At 44.5% G+C, this 27,659-nt stretch overlaps 1 non-coding gene across 1 annotated transcript; it reads left to right on the top strand.

Annotated features, from left to right (window-relative positions):
* The first annotated feature begins 4,850 nt into the window (after positions 1–4,850).
* Positions 4,851–5,032, top strand: LOC144494556 (U2 spliceosomal RNA). The gene has a single exon (XR_013498101.1). It is a non-coding gene; the product is annotated as a U2 spliceosomal RNA (small nuclear RNA).
* The last annotated feature ends 22,627 nt before the right edge of the window (positions 5,033–27,659 follow it).

The raw sequence follows: 27,659 nt of genomic DNA, 5'->3' as shown, positions 1-27,659 counted from the left end.
GGACAACTAGGGATGGGCAATAAAATGCTGGCCTAGCGGGTGACACCGACATCCCATAAATGAATAAAAAATATATATTTATATTTGGAAACATTCAGCAGGTCAGGCAGCATCTGTGGTGTAAAAATCAGTCCATGTTTCAGATTGATTACCTTTCACCAGAACCTCGAAGATTGACTCTATTTCTGTCTCCAGAGATGCTGCGTGACCAGCTAGGTATTTGCAGAATTTTCGGCTGAAATGTTTGATGTCTGCACTGCAGGGTTTATCCACAACAGAATGCCTAGAATTTACTCAAATGTTCCCAGATTTTTTTTTATCATTCATTCATGGGACATGGGCGTCGCTGGCTGGCCAGCATTTATTGCCCATCCCTAGTTGCCCGAGAGCAGTTGAGAGTCAACCATATTGCTGTGGCTCTGGAGTCACATGTAGGCCAAACCAGGTAAGGACGGCAGATTCCCTTCCCTAAAGGACATTAGTGAAACAGATGGGTTTTTCCCGACAATCAACAATGGTTTCATGGTCATCAGTAGATTCTTAATTCCAGATATTTTTACTGAAATCAAATTCCACTATCTGTCGTGGCGGGATTCAAACCCGGGTCCTCAGAACATTAGCTGAGTTTCTGAATTAATAGTCTAGTGATAATACTACTAGGCCATCACCTCCCCCCTATTGACTATCTTACCTTCAAATGGAAGATCAATGGGAACTCAATTTACATGCAGTTAGCAAATTTTTACTTATCTTCCTCTGATGTTAAAGTGGCTGATCAAAAGACCAAGAAAATTATCCTATTACTGTTCTTTCAGATCTACAATAACTTTGGCCTTAATATTCCTCATAAATGATCAATACCTTCTTAACAGCAGGCTGACCACATTACGTTTCATAGAGTTTGATTAAATGCTTCTTAACTCTGAATTAGATAGAATCTTGATTAACAAGGGAGTAAAAGGTTATTGGGAATAGGCAAGAATGTGGGGTTGAAGTTACAGTCTGATCAGCCATGATCTTATTGAATGGTGGAACAGACTCAAGGGGCCGAGAGGCCTACTCCTGCTCTTAACTCATATGTTCACATGCCTACGTTTGCCGATGCTAACACATGAATATCATGCAGTTATAATTCAAGATGTAATTGCTGCCCTACAACCTAATGCAAAGAATTACAGCATGATTGTTGATGTTGCAAAAATGCTCAGGTAAAAGCACAGTGCAGTAATCAAAAAGAATGCTATACCTGTGATCACCATCATGATGAAAGGGTTTACTAAAATGAAATATTGATTTTTTAAGTTACTGATTACCGGTTTGGTGGTATTACTGATGAACAAACTATATTAAAGAGAGATTTAATTAGTTCAAGACCTTTACAATTGAAAATCGACCATGTTGATAGTTAATTTTAAGGATCAATAATGCACTGGGATTCAATTGAATTTTATTTGTTCCAACATTGGCCCATTTCAGTGTTCCAATAACCAGTGCTGCCGTTTCATATTATTTTCACACCTTGTAGTATAAAGAAACACAGCCAGCAAATCTAATTCAATATTACTGATCTGAGCAGTTATTTGGTCCCCAAGTGATTCCAACCTCAAACCAGCTTGCTTTTTAAGTTCACCATTAGCTCAGCATAATTTGCGTGCACATAGTGACAATTATTCTAGACAGTTTAGAAATAAGGGGTTCTGAATGTTGTTTGCCTGTTTGATGAGGGCTCAGTTTAATATTCTGAGAAAATTGTTTGAAGGATTTGGCTGTTCACTTTTGATTGCCCTTGGAAATTGTAGTCAGTTTGTAAAACAGTAATGGCCCAAACTTTGCGGTTGGCGGTGCATTAAAAACACTGCCAACAATGTTTTAATGGACTCTACCGCACAAACATCTTTTTTTTCTGAAGTCAGTTTGAATTTGGCTTTTTTTAAAACCAGGGACCAATGGTTTCCTGGTGTAGGGCAGGCAGCAGGCAGGCTGACCAACCAATGAATGTGAAGAATTTCCACTGCTACCAAAGCAGAAATTAATAATTAGAAAACTATATTTAAATAATTGTACTGAAAACACAGTACAATTTGGATTATGTGCATGGAATTGAGAGAGAAAATTAACAAGTAAAACAGAAAGTTCACAGAACAGAATTCATACTTTCTTTTAAAAGATTTGCAAAATTTAAATTTTCTTCCGAGAGAAGTAGCCTCCACTCTCGTAAAATTGAATTTTCAGGGCCAAAAAGATTGTTCAGCTGTAATTACGACATGGCACACTGTTAAAAACTCAGTTATTCCTGATTGAGCAAGAGAGATCTGGGAATACAGGTACAGAATTCCCTAAAAGTGACGTCACAGGTGGATAGGGTCATAAAGAGTGCCTTTGGTACATTGGCCTTTATAAATCGGAGTATCGAGTATAAAAGTTGGAGTGTTATGGTAAGGTTATATTGGTGAGGCCGAATTTGGAGTATTGTGTACAGTTTTGGTCACCTAGTTACAGGAAGGATGTAAATAAGATTGAAAGAGTGCAGAGAAGGTTCACAAGGATGTTGCTGGGACTTGAGAAGCTGAGTTACAGAGAGAGATTGAATAGGTTGGGACTTTATTCCCTGGAGCGTAGAAGATTGAGGGGAGATTTGATAGAGGTGTATAAGATTTTGATGGGTATGGATAGAGTGAATGCAAGCAGGCTTTTTCCGCTGAGGCTAGGGGAGAAAAAAGCCAGAGGGCATGGGTTAAGGGTGAAAGGAGAAAAGTTTAAAGGGAATATTAGGGGGGGCTTCTTCACGCAGAGAGTGGTGGGAGTGTGGAATGAGCTGCCAGATAAAGTGGTAAATGCGGGGTCACTTTTAACATTTAAGAAAAACTTGGACGGGTTGATGGATGAGAGGGGTGTGGAGGGATATGGTCCAAGTGCAGGTCAGTGGGACTAGGCATAAAATGGTTCGGCACAGACAAGAAGGGCCAAAAGGCCTGTTTCTGAGCTGTAATTTTCTATGGTTCTATGATTACATTTTTCATCAGCCTTTACAGTGAGAATAGTGGATATCAGAACATACAAACCTAAAAATGTAAAAACATTTAGCTGCGTCTGAACCTTTTCCAGGCCGACGCATGCTTGAAAGGCCCAAGCTATGTTAAAATAACACCAACTGCCTGTGTGCGGCCCTTTCCCAGACGGTGCATATACAGAAGGCCCTAGGTTCTGACCTCCAACTGCCGGTTTATAAGTAAAATCACATTCAAAAGAAAATTGGATAATTACTTTGTGTGGAGTGGGGGGGGGGGGAGGGGAGGTGCAGGGAGGGCACAATTACAGTGCACTGGATAAAAAGCCGAAATAGAATTGGTTACCTTCACCAAAGAGGCAGAAGAAGTGCAATGGATCAAATGGCCTCCTCTGTGCTGTATTCTATGATTTTAAAACTTTCTACTATTAGGTTAATAAATGCCGTGAATAGATGCACATGAATTGTGTAAATTGCTGAGTTTGCAACTTGTGTGAAATGCGATGGGAGGAGGAATTGGGCTAATGTTAAAATAATAAAATAACTCCGAATATGTGGGTGGTATCATCATTTTACAATCAGGCTAATGTTAAGGTTTGTTTCTGTCGTCCAACCTGAAACCCTCAGGAAAGAAATGTTCAAAGATCTCAGAAAAATTGAAATCCGCAGAAACAAATGTCCAAAGATCTTCCTGGAGCTACAAATAACCTACAAAATCTTTATTTAGCTTATTTGTAAATTCATTCATGCTTAACATTTTATCTATAAGTTCATGGCAGTTCCACCCTAACCTTCCACTGGTGGTGAACCTGCCCTGCAGGAAAATCTTGTGTGAACAATCATTACATATTTTCTTTGGAGGTGTATTCCACTGATCCACATGACGTTAACTGTAATATATCCATCACCATCGTAGCTGTAGTTAGGTTGGTATTGAAATGAGTTATTACAATACCGAGGACCTCCATGATCAATAACACAATGGGCAAAATTCTCCGGCTTCCCAGCCACGTATGGTGGGAGGTGGCGCGTTGTTTGCTAGCAGCGGGATTCTCTGGTCCCACAATTGTCAATAGGACCATTTACGTCACCCCATGCCGGTGGGAAATCCACAGGTGGGGGTCCGCTGCCAGCAGGACTGGAGAATCCTAGCAGCATGAACGGCCAGAGAATTCCGGCCAACATATCGGACGGGATTTTCCAGCCTCCCTGCGGCATTTTCCAATGTTGGAGGTGATGAGCCGTCGGGATCTTCCAGTCCCGCTGATGTCTATGATGTTTTCAGTGGCTCGTCAATCCCACTACCGGGGAACTTGCTACGGGGCTTGACTTCAGCAGGACTGGAAGAGGCCAGAAAATCCCGCCCATCGTGTATTTAGGGATTGTACTTTTTACTATATTTTGCTCCTCATGATTTGGTGAGAAACATTTTTTTTAAAGTTTTAATATGTTTTGTTCATCAAAGAGAAGGATGGATGGAATGCTTTTCATTTCAGCTACCAATGTCAATACCACAACACCAGGTTAAAGTCCAATAGGTTTATTTGGTAGCACGAGCTTTCAGAGTACCACTCCTTCATCAGGTGAATGAGGACTTGTGTCCACAAACAGAGCATATATAAACACAAACTCAATTACAAGATAATGGTTGGAATGCGAGTCTTAACAGGTAATCAAGTCTTTACAGGTGCAGACAATGAGAGTGGAGAGAGGGTTAAGCACAGGGTAAAGAGGTGTGAATTGTGTCAAGCCAGGACAGTTAGTGAGAGTTTGCAAGCCCAGGCAAGTCGTATCATGCAGACGCTACGACAACAGATGAATGGACAACAGAATGAATGGATAAATCGCTTCTCGGCCTTTTGGCTAAGATCAAGTGTAGTATGGATCGCCTGCACTTGGTTGAGGTCATTAGGTTACGCTGAGGCTTCATATATGTTTCATATGAAGCAATTTTTAAAAGCGGCATCTCGGCCTTTTGGCTAAGATGCAAATGAGCTCAAGTCTTGGAGGAGGATCCTCCCCCTTCTCCAATCAGCTTGACTCATGTAGATCAGGCCCAGGACAGGGTGGTTTTGGTCTCCCGTCCTGTCTTGTCAGCCTGGATCTGAAATGTCTCAACTTGTTGAGACTCTGAATTGGATTTGATTTGATTGAATTGGAAAAGTATAAAAAAAAATAAAAAAAAACAGATGAATGGACACCGCTCAACAATCGCCAGGCAGGAGTGTTTCCTTCCTGTCGGGGAACACTTAAGCAGTCAAGGGCATTCAGCCTCTGAACTTCGGGTAAGCATTCTCCAAGGCGGCCTTCAAGATACACGGCAACGCAGAATGGCCAAGCAGAAACTGATAGCCAAGTTCCGTTGAGGTCGGCCTCAAGTCACACTATCTGTAACCCCCATGACTTGCCTGAGCTTGCAAAATCTCACTAACCTTCCTGGCTTGAGACAATTTACATCTCTTTAACCTGTGCTTAACCCTCTCTCCACTCACATTGTCTGCACCTGTAAAGACTTGATTACCTGTTAAGACTCGCATTCCAACCATTATCTTGTAGTTGTGTTTGTGTCTATATATGCCCTGTTTGGGAAACAAATCCTGCACTCACCTGATGAAGGAGCAGCGCTCCGAAAGCTCGTGCTACCAAATAAACCTGTTGGACTGTAACCTGGTGTTGTGAGACTAATTACTGTGCCTACCCCAGTCCAACGCTGGCAACTCCACATAATGTCAAGACCAACCACTCTTGGCTCAATGGAAGCACAGATAGATTGATACAGTAGGTAAATCAAGGGTGATTCAATGTGGCTTAAAATAACAAGGGATTTATTGCCAACGACCAATAAATATTTACAACAAAAGGCCACCAAAACTAATTCCATATCATACTCACGGAGCTAGAAGACAGAGGAGACTTTTGCTGGATCTGACCCCAGGTCCTGGAGGTCAAAGGTTAATTTTTACCCAACCTCACCATTCAGTATTTAAATAAAAATCATGATCATCTTCAGAGGTTAATAAAAATCATCCTTGAGAAAATAATGGAGAAAATACCTCTTCTTTCCGTCCAGTTACAATGAAAATTTACAATAATTCAGAAAGGAAGTTAAATTGCCCATTAACGTCTATTGATTTTTTTAAGTTACCATGAACGTGTGGAGGAATATATCACTCCTAACTTCTGGAGATTAATCTTCTCACTGCTTCAGAAGTATGACCTACCAGAGCAGCAAACCATTTACATAATGAATTTTGTTATTTTTGAATTAATGGGAATGGACTGCCAATTTGAATTAGGGTGAAGCCTCAGAAAAAAAACAGGAGAGAGAGGATCCTTATAAAAATGGATTAAAGAAATCTGGAAAAATTAGCAATGTTTTCAAAATACAGAGGTGAAGAGTAACACTATTAAAATGCATTGCAAATGGCTTGTGAGTTTTGCAACAAATTAAGAGTTTGTGCGAAAATCCTCTTTTCACTATTTTAACTAATTGAGGGAGAAATGTGAACTTGTTTTACCAATTTTCTCATGTGAAAAATAGGGAAAGGTTAACCATAAACCGGGCCATGATTGCTCTGCATCAGATCTGCAATTGAACAGGCAGCATATTAAATCAACTAGCTTTTAATCATCGGGATGATGACCTGAAAGGTGCGGGGGCTTAATTGGAAAATTGTAATGATGACCAAGCCTGATTTTGGATGCTTTTGAGCTATTTGTGTGGTAGCACCTGATTTGCTTATTAAGCCCACTCAGCAAGTCATGGCAGGAACAGTTGTCAAGCAGTTGTTTTTAAAGGAACCTCATTTCCATTAAGATAAGTCTTTATTTAGCTTTTTCCTTGATTTTTGCAACTGTTTCCCTATTGACAAGTCTGGATAGGCGATGCAGCCTTTTGAGGACTGGTTTCAACATAAGAGGTGGTTGTGCCACTTGGTCTTGAAGGAGTGAGATAGAATCATAGAATTTATGGAAACAGGCCCTTCAGCCCAAAACTGGTCCATGCCGACCAAAAAGCCCATCTAAGCTAACCCCATTTGCCTGCATTTGGCCCATATCCCTCTAAGCCTTTCCCATCCATGTATCTATCCCAATGTTTTATAATTGTTGTCAATGCCCCTGCCTCAACCACTTCCTCCGGCAACTCATTCCACATACGTACCAACCCCTGTGTAAAAATGTTGCTCCTCAGGTTCCCATTAATTCTTTCCCCTCTTAACTTAAACCTATGCCCTCTAGTTCTCGATTTCCCAACATTAGGAAAAAGACTGAGTGCGTTCACCCTATATCCATGCCTCTCATGATCTTATACACCTCTAGAAGATCACCCCTCCGTCTCCTACACTCCAAAGAAAAATGCCCTCGCCTATCCAATCTCTTCCTATAACTCAGTTCCTTGAGTCCTGGCAACATCCTTGCAAATCCCTTCTGCACTCTCTTCAGATTAATAAGATGGAAGGTGTTCAAGGAGTTCTTGTTAACTTCAAGTCTTCTCCGCAAACCAGTTGTTCCCTGGGGGATTCCACTCCCTTCATGTCAGTGCATAATGAAGGCAGTGAATCCTGCAGGTCAATGTGCAAAACCCTGGCAGCAGCGATGATACCTCCCTATTGTGCCAGTCAACTGTGCCCAAAACAGGGTGAATACAGGTGGCTCCCCTTATCAAGGTTATGTATACATGACTGATAACTCTTGCAGGGATGTAGTGGTATTCTCACTGGGCTAGTAATCCAGAGACCCAAGGTAACCTAGGGTTCAGCTGATGCTCACTTGCATACCCGATACCGACCTGGCTGTCATTTACCATTCTAGGCTCATCCCCCTCTGCCAGCTGCAGGGCACACTGCTCACAGACCATCAACAGCTGCAGCTCAGGAACACCCCAGCAGTCTTCCCTCATGGCAGTTGTGCACATTTTTTTCTTGTGGGGACAAAAGGGGGATTGAAAGCATGATGTATGGAAGGGCATAGAGTGAAATGTGTGTTGGGGTTGGGTAGCTCATGTTGGCCGTTTGGAAAAATGGGTCTCCACTGTGGGGTGCTGATTGAGGGGTTGCCACAGGCGTTGGAGGCAGTACTGGGGGAGGCGGGAATGGTTGGTGGCTGCCCTTAAGGTGTCTGGAGATGGTTTGACATTATAAGCACAGCACATGTACAGGTTTCAGAATGGGATGCATACTCACCCTTGCTGCCCGAAGAAGGTTGTTCATGTTCTTCCCATACTGGTCTCCAGACCAAGGTGTCAATGTCCTGGTATTCACAACTGCAGCTACTGCCTCCCATAATGTGCTTGCTGTGCAACCCCTTGGGCGACAGCCCTGAGTGGGGAACAGCAGGTGTCACCTCTCCTCCACTGTGTCCAGCAGGCAGACCTGCTCACTCTCTGAAAATCTGGGACCACTTTGCTTGGGTGCCATCTTCATGGTGTGACTGCCTGCGTGTCCATTCTTGCAGCTTATATACAGCTCTGGCTTGTTAGAGACATCCAGGTGCAGTCAGTTTGGGCCAGTCATTGTCCCGTTAGTTAAGTTTCATTGTGAATAATGTACAGGCAACCTGATTTCAATAGAGGGTGAGCCATCTCAAAAGGTGCTGATTGGGTTCACTCAACAAAATGCGGTGTCCAGGTGAGTAGGGGGTGCAATGCTCAAGGCTCTCACTCAACGAGGGGAAATGCTCGCAGGCAGGGGGTGTGCATGGAAGCCCAGCACCCTCTGTGTGAAGGAGGGAAGGGGATGGGGAGGTCAGCGATGTCTGGGTCAGTGGGGGATGGGGACTGCCGAGAGGCCAGCCATGTTCTTGTGGGGGACGGGGGTGGGGGGAGGGGAGAGAGGTGGTGAGAGGCCAGCAATGTTCTTGTGGGGCGTGGGGAAGGGGGTGAGAGGCCAGCGATGTTTTTGTGGGGGGTGGGGTGGGGAGGGGGACGGCAGGAGGTGGGGGGGAGAGGGAAGGGGGGGAGAGGCAAGCAATGTTCTTGTCGGTGGGGGGGGTGGTGGGATGGTGGTGGTGGGCGGCCAGCAATGCCCGTGGTGGGGAGGGGATGAGAGGCCAGCGGTCAGACCAGTGATGTCCGTGGGGTTGAGACAGTAAGAAGTTTAACAACACCAGGTTAAAGTCCAACAGGTTTATTTGGTAGCAAAAGCCAAAAGCCACGTGGGGTTGAGGCCAGTGATCTCAATGCTGGGAGGACTTGTTTAGCGATCTCCCAGAGATGTGCGTGTGCGCAGTGGCCCACTCAGTGCGCTGATTTCAGCCTCTTCAGAGGGAATAGGCCCCGCTGCCCCCTTGGCACGGCCCAATGCTGATGGGGTGCTGTTGTAAACCCTGCTTGAGTGAAATGAGAGGCAAATCTCATCGACATAATTTATTCAGCTCCGCTCTGGTTTCTGGCACAGAGCCGACGACGCTGGAAATCTGGCGGTCGGAGCCTTACAGAGGCCATGACGCCCAGCAGGTAGCCCGCTACACGGCCTCCACTTGAGTCTCCCAGCCCACTGCGCTGTTAGAGCAGCACAGTTGGCTGGGAGAATTGCCCCCATTATTTCATTGGAGGCAGTTCAAAGAAGGTTCACGAGGATGATCCCTGATAAGGAACGGTTGTTTTAATGCGGAAAGGTTAAACAGGTTGGGACTCTATTCATAGGAATTTAGAAAAATGAGAGATGACCTCATTGAAAATGAAGGATTGTTATGGGGCTTGAGAGGGTACTGAGTGGATGTTTCCCCTCATGGGACAGTCTAGGACCAGAGGACATAGTCTCAGAATAAAGGGGTGCTAATATAAGACTGAGATGAGGAAGAATTTCTTCTCTCAGAGGGTTGTGAGTCCTTGGAACTCCTTGCCACAGAGAGTTGTGGGAGCAGAGTCCTTGTGTATAGTTCAGGCTGAGATGGATAGAATTTTGATCAGAGGTTATGGGGAAAGGGCAGGAAAGTGGACATGAGGAATGTTGGATCAACCGTGATCCTATTGAATGGCGGAGCAGGCTTAAGGGGCCAAATGGCCTATTCCTGCTCCCATTTGTTGTGATCTTATGCTCATATGGTTTTCTCAGTGCTGATATTGAACAACATCATGATCTGTCCTTTCTGCAAATTTCTGACATATGCACAAAGCAGCATTTGTATCGCCTTCAACATAAAGGCTCTGAGCTCTTGTCCATCCAGGATGTTAATCACTCAGTCATTTATAATCATGCCTTCAGTTGCCTAGGCCCTAAGCTCTGGGACACCCTTTCTACACCTCTTAACTTCTCTACCTCACTTTCCTCCTTTAAGATACTTCTTGAAAACTATCTCTTTGCCCAAGCTTTTGGACATCTGAACTAATATCTGCTTATGTGGCTCAGTATTAATCTTTGTCTAATAATGCTCCTGTGAAGCACCTTGGGATGTTTTAATGGCCAAAATCTTCCATCGTCATTCATGGCTGGGATATTCCAGTGCCACTGAGAGTGAATGGACTTTTGACAGGAATGCCAAATTTTCCATTCTCGCTCGCAACAGGCCCCACCAGGGATGAGAATGGAGAATTTGCCCATTATGTTAAAGGCTCCCTAAAAAATATATAGGTTGTTGTTGACTGACATGCCTCCACCGAGAGTAGGTTGGAGAGATGTAAATCCAATTCTGCACCTAAACTAGTACCTGTAGCAATGGCGCCAATTTTTGTGGCAAAGCGTTTTCAAGTATGACTTTTTTCAGGGACCTTGAGTTGCAATATTTTAGTCACACAGTTAAAAAAAAATCTGTAAATGTTATTATTTGTGATGTTCATGTTTATACACGGCCCTAAACATTGGAAAATCCCGAACCCAAACTATTAAACTTAATCACTGTATACTCAGCACTGAATCAATCTATACTCTGGCCAACATAGTAATGTAAGTTTTTTTTTAGGATTTAGGAGATTGAAATTATTACATAAACCTGACAGTTATCAAGCTAATGGCATTTGGTATAGTGTTTAGCATTGTAGAGTTGTCCTGTTTGCAAAGTTGGCATGGTACTGTGATATTGAATGAAACATTAATACAATACTTAGAAGCTTGAGTTACATGAGAGAATTTTCATTTGCATCCTGAGCACTTGTTTCCTATGTATTAAAATGTCGATTCACCGCCATGCTGATGTATTCATGTATATTATATATAGTTCAGTTAATAACCAGAGTCTAAATATAGGAAAATTATGATAAATTACTTAATTCACGCAGTTTGGAAATCCATTCCTAGGGAAATTACTAGCAAATTCAAATGTGATTAAGAAGGAACATTTCAGTCATTAGTACCATGAGTAACACAATTGGTTTTAATGATTTTCAGTGGGGCAGTGTCATCCTGCTGGGGTGGGTGAGCAGGTGAATAATTACTATAGCACGGATATCAGCCACAAGCAGTGGCGTTGACAGCTATTACGAAGAGATGTATGACCTTGACTGTTTTTACTCTTTGATATGAAATGGACAATGAGATGGCAGAGATGATAATATGCCGGGTATAATTACAAAGAGATAATATAAAGAAAATAAAAATCTAGTGGCAGTGACTGTGCACTGCGACAATGATTTGTGAATCTAGTGGCACTTTTTTGACCCCGTCAATGCTCAGAGAATCACAACATCTTACTGGACTTGTCTCCAGAATATTCACTTACTCACTCACTCACTAATAATTTTGATACCCTTGTTCCCAGCAAACCTACCTTGACCTTCCTAATCCTGCCTTGTTTGAGGGCATAAATATCAGCATCCCAGAACTAATTAACCAGCACCAGATCAGACACAAACACATCAAGCAAGTAGCATCATGCCTTGTCAGCCAAAGTTGTCCACAATTCCTGGATAATCCTGAAAGGCACGCTCCTTTACTTTAACATAATGAATCATCACTTGGGCAGAGTGCAAAGTCTTTGCAAAAAAAATTAGACTTGCAAAGGCATAATGAAGCTGAGCAAATTTTACTTCTAATTTGGTGTTTAAATTCCTGAACCTAGGAAAATATAGCCTCTTTATGAAAACAATGCCTTCCCCTATATCCAGCAGCACTCCCTACAGATTTAAGTTTAAGTTTATTTATTAGTGTCACAGATAGGCTTACATTAACACTGCAATGAGGTTACTGTGAAAATCCCCTAGTCGCCACAGTCCAGCGCCTGTTCGGGTACACTGAGGGAGAATTTAGCATGGCCAATGCACCTAACCAGCACATCTTTAGGACTGTGGGAGGAAACCGGAGCACCCGGAGGAAACCCACGCAGACACGGAAGAACGTACAGACATCACACAGACAATGACCCAAGCCGGGCATCGATCCTGGGTCCTTGGCGCTATGAGGCAGCAATGCTAATCACTGTGCCACCGTGCCACTCTATGTCAACTTTTCTGAAGCTTTCCAATAACCCAGTACCCCAATATGAAGATAGTGGATTCCTCGTTGTTGGTCAGCAGGCTAACCTACAGAAAATTGTCCAGATTTGGGTAGAATTTTATGCATTGCAGATTGAGCTGAAAACTCCCTTACATAATGCCCTTGTCTTTTAAAGTGAAAATTTTACATAGATAGTCATATAAATGAACAACTGTCATGATCTTTCAGCCTTTCAGCAGAATGCTGAAAACCTGAATTAAGAATTAAACAAATTCACAGTGGAATTAAGCTTTTGCTTTTTGTTGCAATCAGAGAATCAGGCACAAATTGAGCTCAAAGTTGACCATTTGGAGAAGTAGATTGCTCCTCCGAGTTTCTGTTTCAAGCTCCTTTGTATATTGCCAAGCAGTAACCTGACCTGAACCAGCACAATCGAGCAGTGCTTTTTTCTGAGAAAAGAATTGCTTTCAAACATTTTGCTAGATATATTTAAGAGTGGTAACTATGTGCAGTTTGATTAATACAGCTGAATATTGACTTTTCACCAAAAAAACACGGTTTTAATCCATCTCTTATCGCTTACCAATTTGAAAAATGTTCGGTTTAATTTTTGGAGACACTGCAAAGGCCTGCAAAGAAACTCAATTCACAAAACCTGGTAATGGTGATGAATCCGCCTTGGGGCAGATGGTCAGTTTTGTGGCAGGGCTTGCTTCTATCACAATGTTTTTTAAGTGAGTGCAAAAGAGTGGAGAACCTGGAATTGCACTGAATTTAATTTGCACTGAAGTTTCTGCAATTTTTTGCGTGAGTTACATTAATATGATGGGAATTGCAACAAAAATAATAATGGATCAAAGCAGAAACTTAAGGGCAATAGATCTGTCAGTGGGGAGAAAGAGAAAGAACCAACAGTGTTTCAGACAGAACAAAGGTGTACGTGAAAACAATTTATTTTGTCGATGTTGACTGATCTGCTCATTTTTATTTAGGTTGAAGTGTTGGTTCATTTACAAATGAGAATTTCTTTCCATGTCAGAATAGATTCTTGCAGCGTTATTTTCCATTGTTATTTTTACTACTATTATGCTAATTTCTTGTGTCAGATTATTGTGCCTTATTTGCTGTATGTCAGAATTGACTGAAGCCTTCTCTAGACGAACTACTCAGATCTAAACAAAAATATTTAATAAACACCCACACAAAAAAAAACATTGCTAAAATACAATTTTACATGTACAATAAAAATTGAAGCACTGTTCTTAATAATTCTAATCCGAATTGTTTCCAATTCCTTATGTTAAGTGGAAATCTGGTGTCAAGCTAAATTTTCTGCTTTCCTTTGAGATCTAAGTGAAGGCGTTCCAGCTACCAAAGGCAGTGCAGAAATTGTCAAGTAGATGTATACGGCTTCAGAGTATGAGCAGTAATCGGAAATATGTTTGCCATCATGCAAATTTGTGCTTTGTGAGCAAAACGTCTCTGCAGTCTTTTCACCACCAATCCAAGTGTACGCAAATCTGAAGTAACCATGTTGTTTGCAAGGCAGAGATGTAACATGCTCGTTTCTCAGCTGGATCAAATTTGTTGGAAAGCTTCACTGAAGCGAAAGTCGGTGACTCTGTGGTAATTGTACAGGATAGCGCGGATACTCTAACATATCAAGGCTGTGTGAGGGGGCAGAGAGCTGCGAAAGGGAACAGAGATATTAAAAAACACTGATAGAAAACAAGGTTTATTTACACAAACACGGTCCTTTCTAAGTTAACTACTGGAAGAAAGAAAGCACCACATGCAGTGTCAGTGACCCCAGTCATGTCCCCTCCTTTCAATTGCTTTCCCCATTTGTGGTTTAATCTCATGAATCTAATCACTCTTTTTCATCCTGTTACTGTTGTTCTGAGGTAGTAATTCCACAATCGGTAATGTGTTTACTAGAATATTTCATCGCTAGACCCGGAAATGCCTCCTTGAATCATTTTGTCATTATGACATCATTAAGTAATCCCATCATCAAGCTAATTGCCCCAAGAAAGGTGTCCCATCACAGCTGATCATCAAGAGGAGCCAACTCCTATTTAACTGCTTGATGACTAAAGTCTTTAAAAAGTCATTAAAATTGTTAGTGTTTTCATTTCAAAACCATTTCAAATATTGCACTTTCCTGCTTTAATTATGATTTCTGGGATGGGTCTCTGTTCAATTATTCATTCCTTCCTTAGGGAAATTATCCTAGATTGCAAGCAGTGCATCCGTCTAACAGTATGACGGAGCATTGAGGGACTCGTGAGCACAAACTTGTTTTCTCCCACTACCTGGCATAGCTTTGAACCATTACGATGCCTTTATTGCACTTTTAATAAACTTTATATTATAAATAATATATTAGAAACTAATATCACCACAGTTATTACACTGTGCCGAGTGTGCTCATTGTACAAATTCACATCTGCATTATTTTATCAGAGTGTGTTTAACATGAGCAGGTTCTGATGTTTTAAAATAGCAGGAAGGCTAATTTCATAGAAACGTTCATGGGAAAATGCCATCCACAGTCATTGCTTTCTACCCTGAGGCATTTTGTCGAAAGTATGGCGTTAAAGCGATTCATTAGATTAAACCAAGGTCATCATATTTACAAGTGTTTTCAGTGGAAGACTGCAGCCTTTCAAACTGCGTAGGGATTTTCTTTGGACCTACATTTTTTCTCACCATTTCTTATTTTGTTTTAAATCTACCATTTGCACCTTTTCTGTAGGACATTCCTCCTTTTTGTTCTCCACCATTAAAAAATGTTCCTTCCTCAACTCCACAATTAAAAGCAATGTGTGTTTTCCTCAGTAAAGCAACATAGATGCTGAGCACCCTCCATAACTTACCATTCTTCGTGTATCAGTTTAGATGGTGTGTGTCAACAGCTTCAACTGTGGAAGCACAAAGCCAAAGACATGCCTTCAAATGATGCTCACCCACATGCGCTGCAAAAGAAAATGCCTGGCTAGTAATCAGGCTTGGAAGTCTTGTAGGTTTCCCCCTGCTGAAACCAGGAACATTGTCATTCATTGTAAAGCCTGCAACTTTGCCTTGGCAGAGATCAAATAACCAAGCACAGATTGAGGTTCAAGCCTGGGAGCTTCCTAGACTGTGATACTCAGTTACTGATTGCTTTGCCTAGATGCAGCAAATCTACACATTCCTCCAGATATCAGCTTGGAAGTTAAACAACAGATTAAAGCAAAATGCTTGTGCTTCCGTTCTGAGCGATGCATTATTTTCAAAAATGTTGTTACGTGCTGGTGAGGAAATGATGAATTTTGACGTGGTAGATATGGGTTGAGTATTACAAGGATGGGGGTGGGGGATGGGTAGCGGGTGGTGGGGGGGGAAAGGCTTGCCTCCCTGAAGGCAAATTCAGTGTCATAGTCATAGAGGTTTATGGCCCAACTTGTCCATGCTGCCATTTTCTTTTAACCCCTAAGCTAATCCCAATTGCCTGCATTTGGCCCATATCCCTCTATACCCATCTTATCCATGTAACTATCTAAATGCTTTTTAAAAGTCAAAATTGTACCCCCCTCTTCTACTACATCTGACAGCTTGTTCCAGACACTCACCACCCTCTGTGTGGAAAAATTGCCCATCGGAACACTTTTGTATCTCTCCCCTCTCACCTTAAACCTATGCCCTCTAGTTTTAGACTCCCTTACCTTTGGGAAAATATATTGACTATCTAGCTGATCTGTGCCCCTCATTATTTTATAGACCTCTAGAAGGTCACCCCTCAGCCTCCTACGCTCCAGAGAAAAAAGTCCCAGTCTATTCAGCTTCTCCTTATAACTCAAACCGCCAAGTCCCGGTAGCATCCTAGTAAATCTTTTCTGCACTCTTTCTAGTTTAATAATATCCTTTCTATAATAGGGTGACCAGAACTGTACACAGTATTCCAAGTGTGGCCTTACCAATGTCTTGTACAACTTCAACAAGACGTCCCAACTCCTGTATTCAATGTTCTGACCGATGAAATCAAGCATGCCGAATGCCTTCTTCACCACTCTGTCCACCTGTGACTCCACTTTCAAGGAGCTATGAACATGTACCCCTAGATCTCTTTGTTCTGTAACTCTCCCCAACGCCCTACCACTAATTGAGTAAGTCCTGCCCTGGTTCAATCTACCAAAATGCATCACCTCGCATTTGTCCAAATTAAACTCCATCTGCCATTCATCAGCCCATTGGCCCAATTGATCAAGATCCCGTTGCAATCGGAGATAACTTTCTTCACTGTCCATTATGCCACCAATCTTGGTGTCATCTGCAAACTTACTAACCATGCCTCCTATATTCTCATCCAAATCATTAATATAAATGACAAATAACAGTGGACCCAGCACTGATCCCTGAGGCACACCACTGGCCACAGGTCTCCAATTTGAAAAAAACAACCCTCTACAACCACCCTCTGGCTTCTGTCAAGAAGCCAATTTTGTATCCATTTAGATACCTCCCCCTGGATCCCGTGAGATTTAACCTGATGCAACAACCTACCATGCGGTACCTTGACAAAGGCCTTGTTAAAGTCCATGTAGACAACATCAACTGCACTGCCCTCATCTATCTTCTTGGTTACCCCTTCAAAAAACTCAATCAAATTTGTGAGACATGATTTTCCACTCAAAGCCATGCTGACTGTCCCTAATCAGTGCTTGCATCTCTAAATGCCTGTAGATCCTGTCTCTCAAAATAACTTCCAACAACTTACCCAGCACAGATGTGAGGCTCACTGGCCTGTAGTTTCCAGGCTTTTCCCTACAGCCCTTTTTAAACAAAGGCACAACATTTGCCACTCTCCAATCTTCAGGCACCTCACCCGTGACTATCGATGATTCAAATATCTCGGCCAGGGGACCCGCAATTTCCTCCCGAGCCTCGCATAATGTCCTGGGATACACTTCATCAAGTCCTGGGGATTTATCTACCTTGATGCGCTTTAAGACTTCCAGCACCTCCTTCTCTGTAATATGTACACTCCTCAAGACATCACTATTTATTTCCCCAAGTTCCCTAACATCCATGCTTTTCTCAACAGTAAATACTGATGAGAAATATTCATTTAGGATCTCACCCATCTCTTGTGAATCCACACATAGATGACCTTGTTGATCCTTAAGAGGCCCTACTCTCTCCCTTGTTACTCTTGTGCCCTTTATGTATTTGTAGAAGCTCTTTGGAGTCCCCTTTGGCATATTTGCCAAAACAATCTCGTGTCCCCTTTTTGCCCTCCTGATTTCTCTCTTAACTCTACTCCTACACCCTCTATACTCTTCAAGAGATTCAATTGATCCCAGCTGCCTATGCATGTCATGTGCCTCTTTTGTCTTCTTGACCAGGGCCTCAGTATCCCGAGTCATCCAGGGTTCCCGACTTCTGCCAGCCTTGCCCTTCACTCTAAGAGGAATGTGTTTACCCTGAACCCTGGTTAACACACTTTTGAAAGCCTGCCACTTACCAGACATCCCTTTGCCTTCCCACAGATTCCCCCAATTAACTTTTGAAAGTTCCTGCCTGATACCATCAAAATTGGCCTTGCCCAATTTAGAATTTTAACTTTTGGGTCAGACCTATCATTCTCCATAGATATTTTAAAACTAATAGAATTATGGCCACTGGTCCCAAAATGATCCCTCACTAACACGTCTGTCACCTGCCCTTCCTTATTTCCCAAGAGGAGGTCAAGTTTTGCCCCCCGCCCTAGTCGGGCCATCCACACACTGAGTGAGAAATTCCTCCTGAATACACTCAACAAATTTCTCTCCATCCAACCCTCTAATACTATGGCTGTCCCCGTCAATGTTGGGAAAATTAAAATCTCCGACTATTACCACCCTATTTTTCTTTGAGCTATCTGTAATCTCCTTCCATATTTGCTCCTCAATTTCCTGCCGACTATTTGGGGGCCTATCAAAGTGATTTCCCCCTTCTTATTCCTCAGTTCTACCCATATAGACTCAGTGGTCGAACCCTCGGATATATCCCCTCTCAGTACGGCCGTGATGTTTTCCCTTGTCAAAAGTGCAACTCCCCCTCCTCTCTTACCTCCTGTTCTATCTTTCCTATAGCATCTGTACCTTGGAACATTGAGCTGCCCCTCCCTTAGCTATGTTTCAGTAATTGCTATAATATCCCAGTCCCACGTACCCATCCATGCCCTGAGTTCATCTGCCTTGCCCGTCAGGCCTCTTGCATTGAAATAAATGCAGTTTAATCTGGACTTCCCTTGCTCTCTGTCTTGCTTTTGCCTGATCTGTCTGGTGTGGAATTAACCTGCTCTACACCGCCTACCTTGCAGCCATAATGTGCTGTAGGTGAGCTAGATAAGGGCTAAATGTGAACTCTGTCCACCACTGGGAACAAGGTTCCACCCTCAGGAGTTGTAAGCCACTCCGATTTAAAGTTGTGCGTGGGTAGGAAGAAAGGGGGGAGGGAATTCTATCTTACAGCAGTCATCCCCAATTGGCAAAGAACAGCCCCTGAGGATAGAACACATCATTCTTTTCTGCCCTTTGATAAAATTAGTTAAAAAATAAAGCTGTCCACTCCTGCCTAACTGCCATTTTACGACATTGAGCAGCGTATTATTAATTGGTAACAAGTCTAATTGGCCCTTGATTAGCTATTTAAATGTGACCAACAGGCTGCCAATATCAGCACTCACCCAAATCCCATATGATAGGAGTGAGATAAAGGATGGGTGGGAAATTGGTGGGATTGGTATCCACCATATTTTATGTGCCCCCATTCCCCCCAGCTGAAAACACCCACGATAAGGGAAGGTAAATGCAGCTATTATAAAGAACTGCTTGTAAATTGATTAGAATGTTTTCCTGTAACATTTTTACATGGTATTCTCCTTATAAATGAGTTTGCCCAGAAATATACTTTAGGCGAACCCATTCATCTTCATTCACATCCCACAGTTCCAGGGAACGCTACCTTCACACATGAAAATTTTAAATTGCAAAAGGTCTTTTGAATTGCATGTGATTTATTTAAATAATTTGCATTGTATTGGCCTGGGATTACTTCAGATTACCAAATTGTGGATCAATAGTCATTTTGTCTAGTTAATTGAAATGTTTAAAGTAATGGGGTAACCTATGGGACTCTGATAGAGAGAAACTGGTTCCATGGGCAGGAGAGTTGGTAACCAGAGAATTCTGAGTTAAAATAATTGAGAAAAAAACCAAAGGGCAAATGAAACCTTTTTTTTTGCAATGTGCTGCGATTTTTCCTTTCTTCATTCAAGGGATGGGATGGCATGGTGGCACAGTGGTTCGCACTGCTTCCTCGCAGCACCAGGGACACGGTTCAATTCCTGGCTTGGGTCACTATCTGTGGGAAGTCTTCATGTTCTCCCGGTGTCTGCGTGGGTTTCCTCCGGGAGCTCCGGTTTCCTCCCACATTCTGAAAGATGTGCTGCATTGACCCGAACAGGCACCAGAGTGTGGCGACAAGGGGATTTTCACAGTAACTCCATTGCAGTGTTAAAGTAAGCCTACTTGTGACACTAATCAATAAACTTTAATCTTTAATGTCAGCATTGCTGCAAGGCCAGAGTTTATTGTCCATCCCTTGTTGAAGGTGCTGGTGAGCTGCCATCTTGAACCACCGTCATCTGTGTGGTGAAGGTACTTCCACAATGCTATTAGGGAGGGAGTTCCAGCATTTTGACTCCGCAAAAATGTGAAGGACATGGAACAGTTAACCTCGATGCACAGAAAGAATTAATTAATTGAAACCCTCACCCATATCAAAAACAGAAAATGCTGGAAAATCTCAGCAGATCTGACAGCATCTATAGAGAGAGAATAGAGCCAACGTTTCAAGTCTGGGTGACTCTTCATCAGAGCTCTCAACCATATCAGTTTGGAGATCATTAGCAACTGCATAATGTCATTAGTTAGCTGTAAATATGGATCGCCATCAGTTTCTGGCAATAGTAGAAAAGGCATTAACATTGGAACAATGCTATGACTAAGTGCCCATCACCTTGAGGGAAATCACTTCATCTTCTGTTGTGTAAACTGCCAAGGAGATAAGGAATTTTCTTTGCTCTCACGGTTTTGCAGAAATCAGAAGACTGAAGGACCAAGATAAAGAGGTATGAAAGATTCAGCAGATTGTTACCTTAATCCACACATGAGGTGCAGGCATGTGATAGTGCGACTGGAATATTATTTTAAAAGGGCAATGTCAGAGCATGGGGATGATGCGCGATATAACTCACGAGGCTAGAGATGCTCAAGGAAATAAAGGCTTTTATTTACTATTACAATGAAGCTACCATATATAATACACGATCCCAGACTGAGGGGTCCCAGACAGAGCAGTGACCTTTATACCTCTCCCAGGAGGCGGAGCCCGACTGGGATGTACCATAATAACTATAATACAAGGTGTAACAGCCCAACCCTAAGCCCAACAGCAACAAGTAGAACAACCCAACCCTAACCCCAACAGTAACAAGTAGAACAACCCAACCCTAACCCCAACAGCAACATATATACAGACTCATAGTACTGGCCAGACCCTGGCTCAGCACTACCTGGTGGGAACCAACGATGGTTCACCACATTCACCCCTCCTTTGAAGACAAAGGCCGTCAGGGTACAAAAAAAACACAGAATAATTTGTCATCAGTCTATAAGTTCAGACGGTCAGGGGGACCGCACCGTCGTTGTGACCTCCTCAACACCGGCGATGACACCGGAGTAGGCACTCGCGGTGGCGTTCTCCCCAACGCGATGTCCAACGGTTCCTCCACTGTCTCACGGGCCGGTTGACCCCGAGGTGATGACAATCCGTTGAGTTCAGACACGCCTTGAAGTGGCGAGCATCTCCTGGACTCAGGCAAGCTGTACACGGGAGTAAAAGGGTTAAGTGATGGTCCCGATGCTGCCCGCGCCGTGTCAGGAGGGGAAACAATAGTTGGGGGATCTCTAACAGGAGGTATGGGAGCGACAGGGGTTTTCAAGTCCCCTGCTGGCGCCAGGTCTCGAATCGAGACCGTGTCCTCTCGCCCGTCAGGGTATGCCACATAGGCATACTGAGGGTTGGCGTGGAGGAGATGGACCTGTTCAACCAAAGGGTCGGACTTGCGGGGCCTAACATGTCACCGCAGGAGGACAGGTCCTGAGTACGTAAACCAAGACGGTAATGAGGTCCCAGAGGAAGACTTCCGAGGAAATGAAAACAGCCTCTCATGGGGAGTAGCGTTGGTTGCCGTACACAGGAGTGAGCGTATGGAGTGGAGCGCATCAGGGAGCACCTCTTGCCAACGGGAGACTGGAAGGCTTTTTGACTTCAACGCCAGTAAGACAGCCTTCCAGACTGTAGCATTCTCACGTTCCACCTGTCTGTTACCCCTAGGGTTGTAGCTCGTGGTTCTACTAGAGGCAATCCCGTATGAGAGCAGGTATTGCCTCAAGTCATCGCTCATGAACGACGAGCTCCTATCGCTGTGGATGTAGCAGGGGTACCCGAACAGGGTGAAAAGATCACGAACTGCCTTGATAACCGTGGCAGCGGTTGTATCAGAGCAGGGAATGACAAAAGGGAATCTCGAGTACTCATCAATGATGTTGAGGAAGTACACATTCCGATCTGTCGAGGGAAGGGGGCCCTTAAAGTCCACACTCAGTCTTTCGAAGGGACGAGTGGCCTTGGCGAGTTGTGCCCTGTCAGGTCGGTAAAAGTGCGGTTTGCATTCCGCGCATACCCGGCAGCTTCTCGTTATGGACCTGACATCCTCCACCGAGTAGGGTAGAATCCGGGCTTTTACGAAGTGGTAGAGCCGAGTGACCCCTGGATGGCAGAGGTCATTGTGGAGAGCCTGCAAACGGTCCTCCTGTATACTGGCGCATGTTCCACGCGACAGGGCATCCAAGGGCTCGTTGAGTTTCCCTGGACGATACATGATGTCGTAATTATAGGTGGAGAGTTCGATTCTCCACCTCAAGATCTTGTCGTTCTTGATCTTGCCCCGTAACGTGGTATTGAACATGAACGCCACGGACCGCTGGTCCGTGATCAGGTTGAACCGTTTTCCCGCCAAGTAATGGCGCCAATGCCGGACGGCCTCCACAATGGCCTGGGCCTCCTTTTCCACCGCTGAATGTCGAATTTTGGGGCCTTGGAGGGTGCAAGAAAAAAAGGCGACGGGCCTGCCCGCCTGGTTAAGTGTGGCAGCCAGGGCGAAATCAGATGCATCGCTCTCCACCTGGAAGGGGATGGACTCATCGACAGCGTGCATCGTGGCTTTCGCGATGTCGGCTTTTAGTTTATCAAAGGCCAACCGAGCCTCTGGTGCTAGGGGAAAAGAGGTAGACTTGATGAGCGGACGGGCTTTGTCCGCGTAATTGGGAACCCACTGTGCGTAGTAAGAGAAGAAGCCTAAGCATCTTCTCAGTGCTTTTGCGCTAGTGGGCAGGGGAAGTTCAAGGAGGGGACGCATACGGTCTGGATCAGGGCCGATGACCCCGTTTTCCACCACGTATCCGAGGATGGCTAAGCGGCGCGTACGAAATACACACTTCTCCCTGTTGTAGGTCAGATTCAGGCGAGATGCAGTGCGTAGGAATTTAAGGAGATTGGTATCGTGGTCCTGCTGGTCATGGCCGCAGATGGTGACGTTATCCAGGTACGGGAAGGTAGCCCGCAGTCCGTTATGGTCCACCATTCGGTCCATAGCACGCTGGAAGACCGAGACCCCATTGCTGACACCAAAAGGCACCCTTAGAAAATGGTACAAGCGACCATCCGCCTCAAAAGCCGTGTATTGTCGGTCCTCTGGGCGAATGGGGAGCTGGTGGTAGGCAGACTTTAGGTCGATGGTGGAGAACACCCGGTACAGCGCAATCTGATTGACCATGTCAGATATGCGCGGGAGGGGATACGCATCCAGCTGCGTGTATCTATTAATGGTCTGACGATAGTCAATGACCATCCGGGGTTTGTTCCCACTCTTGACCACCACGACCTGCGCTCTCCAAGGACTAGCGCTAGATTGTATGATCCCTTCCTTGAGGAGCTGCTGAACCTCAGATCGAATGAAGATCCGATCCTCAGCGCTGTAACGCCTACTCTTAGTCGCGATGGGCTTGCAGCCTGGCACAAGATTCTGGAATAGGGAGGGTGTGGTAATCTTCAGTGTCGAGAGGCTACAGGCGGGGCGCGTTGGGCAATTTGGAGGCTGCTGTTCTCCCACTGAAAGCGGAGGGAGTGGCCCACCGTACTGTAGGGTTACACTCTTCAAGTGGACCATGAAATTTAATCCGAGGAGTACTGGCGCGCAAAGGTGCGGTAACACCAGGAGCTTGAAGCTCTCGTAAACCGTGCCCTGCACCGTTAAATTTACCACGCAACTCCCTAGCACGGTGACAGACCGGGACCTTGATGCCATCGAAATCGTCTGCTTGACAGGTTGGATCTGGAGGCCACACCGCTTCACAGCGTCTGGGTGAATAAAACTCTCCGTGCTCCCGCTGTCAAACAGACAATAAATCAAGCGTTTGTTCATCATGTATGTCCATCATGGACTTGTCAAGTCTGTGAGGTTTGCCTGGTCCAGGATGATCGACGCCACCGTTGGTTCGTGAGCGCCACTGCAGGCAGCTGAGATGGATGAAGATGACCCCTGCTGGTCGTTCGTGGTCGGTGCCGACCAAAATGGCTGCTCCCATAGGTCGCACGTGGGCGATGGCGCCAAAATCAGCGACCCCTGGTGGTCGCGCGTCTCTTGCGACTCCATCGTCTGTAATGGCGACGTCCTGGCCTCGCACGTGGAAGAAACCCTCGACGATGCCAACGACGAGGAGCCCAGCTCCGGGGAGTCGCAGGCCGCACTGCTGTTCCTGGAAGTAAGTTTGGATTGACATACCTTCGAATAATGCCCCTTCTTGCCGCAGGCGGAGCACAACACCGCTTTAGCGGTGCACCGCTGCCGAGTGTGCTTCACTTCCCCACAGAAGTAACACCGCGGGCCGCCTGGAGCTGCTGCCGTCGTCAGGCCCGAGTGTGGGCACGCCATCACACAGCTTTTCGGACCCAAGGGACGAGGTGGGATCTGCGACTGCTCCTGCCACGCTGTCTCCACGTGGTCTTCGGGATACAACGCTAGGCTTTTGGAGGCCGTCTCCAACGTATCCGCTAGTTCTATTGACTTAGTGAGATCAAGATTACCTTGCTCCAACAGTCGGAGTCGGATATAAGATGATCCGATTCCCGCCACAAACACATCTCGAGCGAGGTCATTCATGTTCTGGTCTGCTGACACTGCTTTGCAGTTACAGCCCCAGGCTAGCTGTAGAAGCTCGCACGTGTACTGTTCCGTCGTTTCGCCGGGCTGCCGTCGTCGAGTGGCTAAAAGATATCGAGCATGCATCTCGTTTGGCGGTTTAATGTAGCGCTTCTTAAGAAGCTCAAGGGCCCCTTTGTAATCGGTGGCCGCACGGATCGCTAAATATACAGCGTCGCTTACCCTCGCGTGGAGGACCCGGAGTCTGTCGTCGTCTGTGGTGACCGCTGCGGAAGCTGCGAGGTAGCCCTGAAAACATTTCAACCAGTGGTCGAAGGTGTTAGAGGCGCCCGCCGCACGTGGGTCCAGTGTAAGACGTTCGGGTTTTAACATTTGCTCCATACTCTCTGTATCGTTTTCCTTTTTTTTTAACGACGAGAGTTCAACTAATAGTAAATAAAATTGATGCGCGATATAACTCACGAGGCTAGAGATGCTCAAGGAAATAAAGGCTTTTATTTACTATTACAATGAAGCTACCATATATAATACACGATCCCAGACTGAGGGGTCCCAGACAGAGCAGTGACCTTTATACCTCTCCCAGGAGGCGGAGCCCGACTGGGATGTACCATAATAACTATAATCCAGGTAGAACAGCCCAACCCTAACCCCAACAGTAACAAGTAGAACAACCCAACCCTAACCCCAACAGCAACATATATACAGACTCATAGTACTGGCCAGACCCTGGCTCAGTACTACCTGGTGGGAACCAACGATGGTTCACCACAGGGGATTGCGGTCAGGTGAAGAAGGGTGGGAACTGCTTAATTCCAGATCCAGGTCTACAATTCACATCGGTAACAACCAGCCTTGTGGGTGATTTTAAGTTTCAGCTGAATAATAAAGGGGTTTGTACTGGGGTTTTGTTGGTTTAATAAACTAACTGAGTTTAGGGTTGAGACAAAACCTGTTTGTCGCATGTATTTTGTTCTTGCAGTTCCAGGGTTGAAGAATTATTGTGAGGAGGAAGGGAACAGAATCCCTTGTTTGGGAGGAAGGAATGATGATATATGATATGATATATGATGATATATTTCCAAGTCAGGACGCTATGCAACTTGGAGATGGTGGTATTTCCATGCACCTGCTGTTCTTGTCTTTCTAGGTGGTCAAGTTGTGGGTATACAAGGTTCATAGCTTCATAAGGTTAGCAGATACATGTGATACTGCCCCTGAAATGCTCTTCTACCCTTGTCATTGCATCATGCTCTCATAAAGAGCTTGCGAGAGATTCAACAGCTGCCTGGTTGATAATCAAATCCGTATTTGCAAAACGCATTTCAGTGTGGATGTATCTTAGCATGCAATCAGTGTACTATCTTCTTGGAACTGTCTATTTATAATAAATTCATATTAGAATTGTAAAATTGTAATTTAGACAACTGTAAAAAAAAGGAGAGGTTTGCTCAAGGACAGCAAATCCATAGAGTCTCTACTGTGCAAAAGAGGCAATTCAGCCCATCAAATCAGCACAAACCCTCCGAAAGAGCACTCAACATATGCCCATTTCCCTGCCCTATCCTGTAACCCCGTGCATTGGTCAGGGCCAATCCCCCTAACATGCACATCTTTGGAATGTGGGAGGAAACCGGAGCACCCGGAGGAAACCCGGAGAGAATGGAGAGAATGTGCAAACTCCACACAGACAGTGACCCAAGGCTAGAATGGAACTGCTATGTTTGGGTGGCACAGTGACACAGTGGTTAGCACTGCTGCTGTCTCACAGTGCCACCCAAACACAGCAGTTTGCACAATTCCTGCGCACAAACCAGAAGAATTTCATTAACTGCCCATTTACAGCAACTCTTAAGAGGACTAGTAAAATTATAATTTTTTAACATTCTGATGTATTCTGGGTAAACTTTTCACATTGCATGCTGGTCAGGTCAAGATAATTGTTCCACAATCAAAAGGATCAAAGTCAGAATGCTGTTGTTGTGGCACCTGGAAAGATGAAAACCACACTTCACAGTGACACAGTAAGAGGTTCAGTGATGACTAAGGATAGTTGTTAAAATATAATTTTTAGAAAATGAAGATCTGCTTTATACTTTGCTTCAGAACTGGAAGGATTAATGCACAGCTTATAATGATTTAATCAGTTTATTTTGCAATTGGGTTTAGTCCTCAAGGTATGCAGATATTATAGACATTGTAAAGCAATGGAGGCCTGAAGCTTGGGACATCAGTTTCACTGTTTCAGCTGTTCCAATCCTAGTGAGTTTTGTATTGTTAAAAATGTGCTTATTATGATAGGCACTGACGATCATACAAAGCAGGTGAAATTTTCACCGAGCTGCTCTAAACTCCTCCACAACATTGGTAAAAGATTGGGAGAGATCCTGGAGAAAAGGGGTAAATATTAGCTTGTCTCAGGCGGCACGGTAGCACAGTGGTTAGCACTGCTGCTTCACAGCTCCAGGGTCCCGGGTTCGATTCCCGGCTCGGGTCACTGTCTGTGTGGAGCTTGCACATTCTCCTTGTGTCTGCGTGGGTTTCCTCCGGGTGCTCCGGTTTCCTCCCACAGTCCAAAGATGTGCGGGTTAGGTTGATTGGCCAGGTTAAAAATTGCCCCTTAGAGTCCTGAGATGCGTAGGTTAGAGGGATTAGTGGGTAAATATATGGGGGTAGGGCCTGGGTGGGATTGTGGTCGGTGCAGACTCGATGGGCCGAATGGCCTCCTTCTGCACTGTAGGGTTTCTATGATTTCCATGGTGAGAGACCAAATTAACCCATTGGGTTATAGGTCACAACTTCCTGGAAAATGTTGGCATCATCATAGCGCAAGAGTGGAGTTGTGCCAATTTTCTTCTGAGGAAATACTTATGAAGATATTTATATGCTGAAGCAAAGTGATGCAGCCATTGTCTTGATCATTTGCACCGTTCCCAAGTATCGTCCACAAAAGCCCAATTTGGCTTATTAG

Source organism: Mustelus asterias, chromosome 5, assembly GCF_964213995.1.
Source record: "Mustelus asterias chromosome 5, sMusAst1.hap1.1, whole genome shotgun sequence".
NCBI lineage: Eukaryota > Metazoa > Chordata > Chondrichthyes > Carcharhiniformes > Triakidae > Mustelus > Mustelus asterias.
The sequence above is the reverse complement of the archived record's forward strand: the minus strand, read 5'-3'. Positions and strand labels throughout refer to the sequence as shown.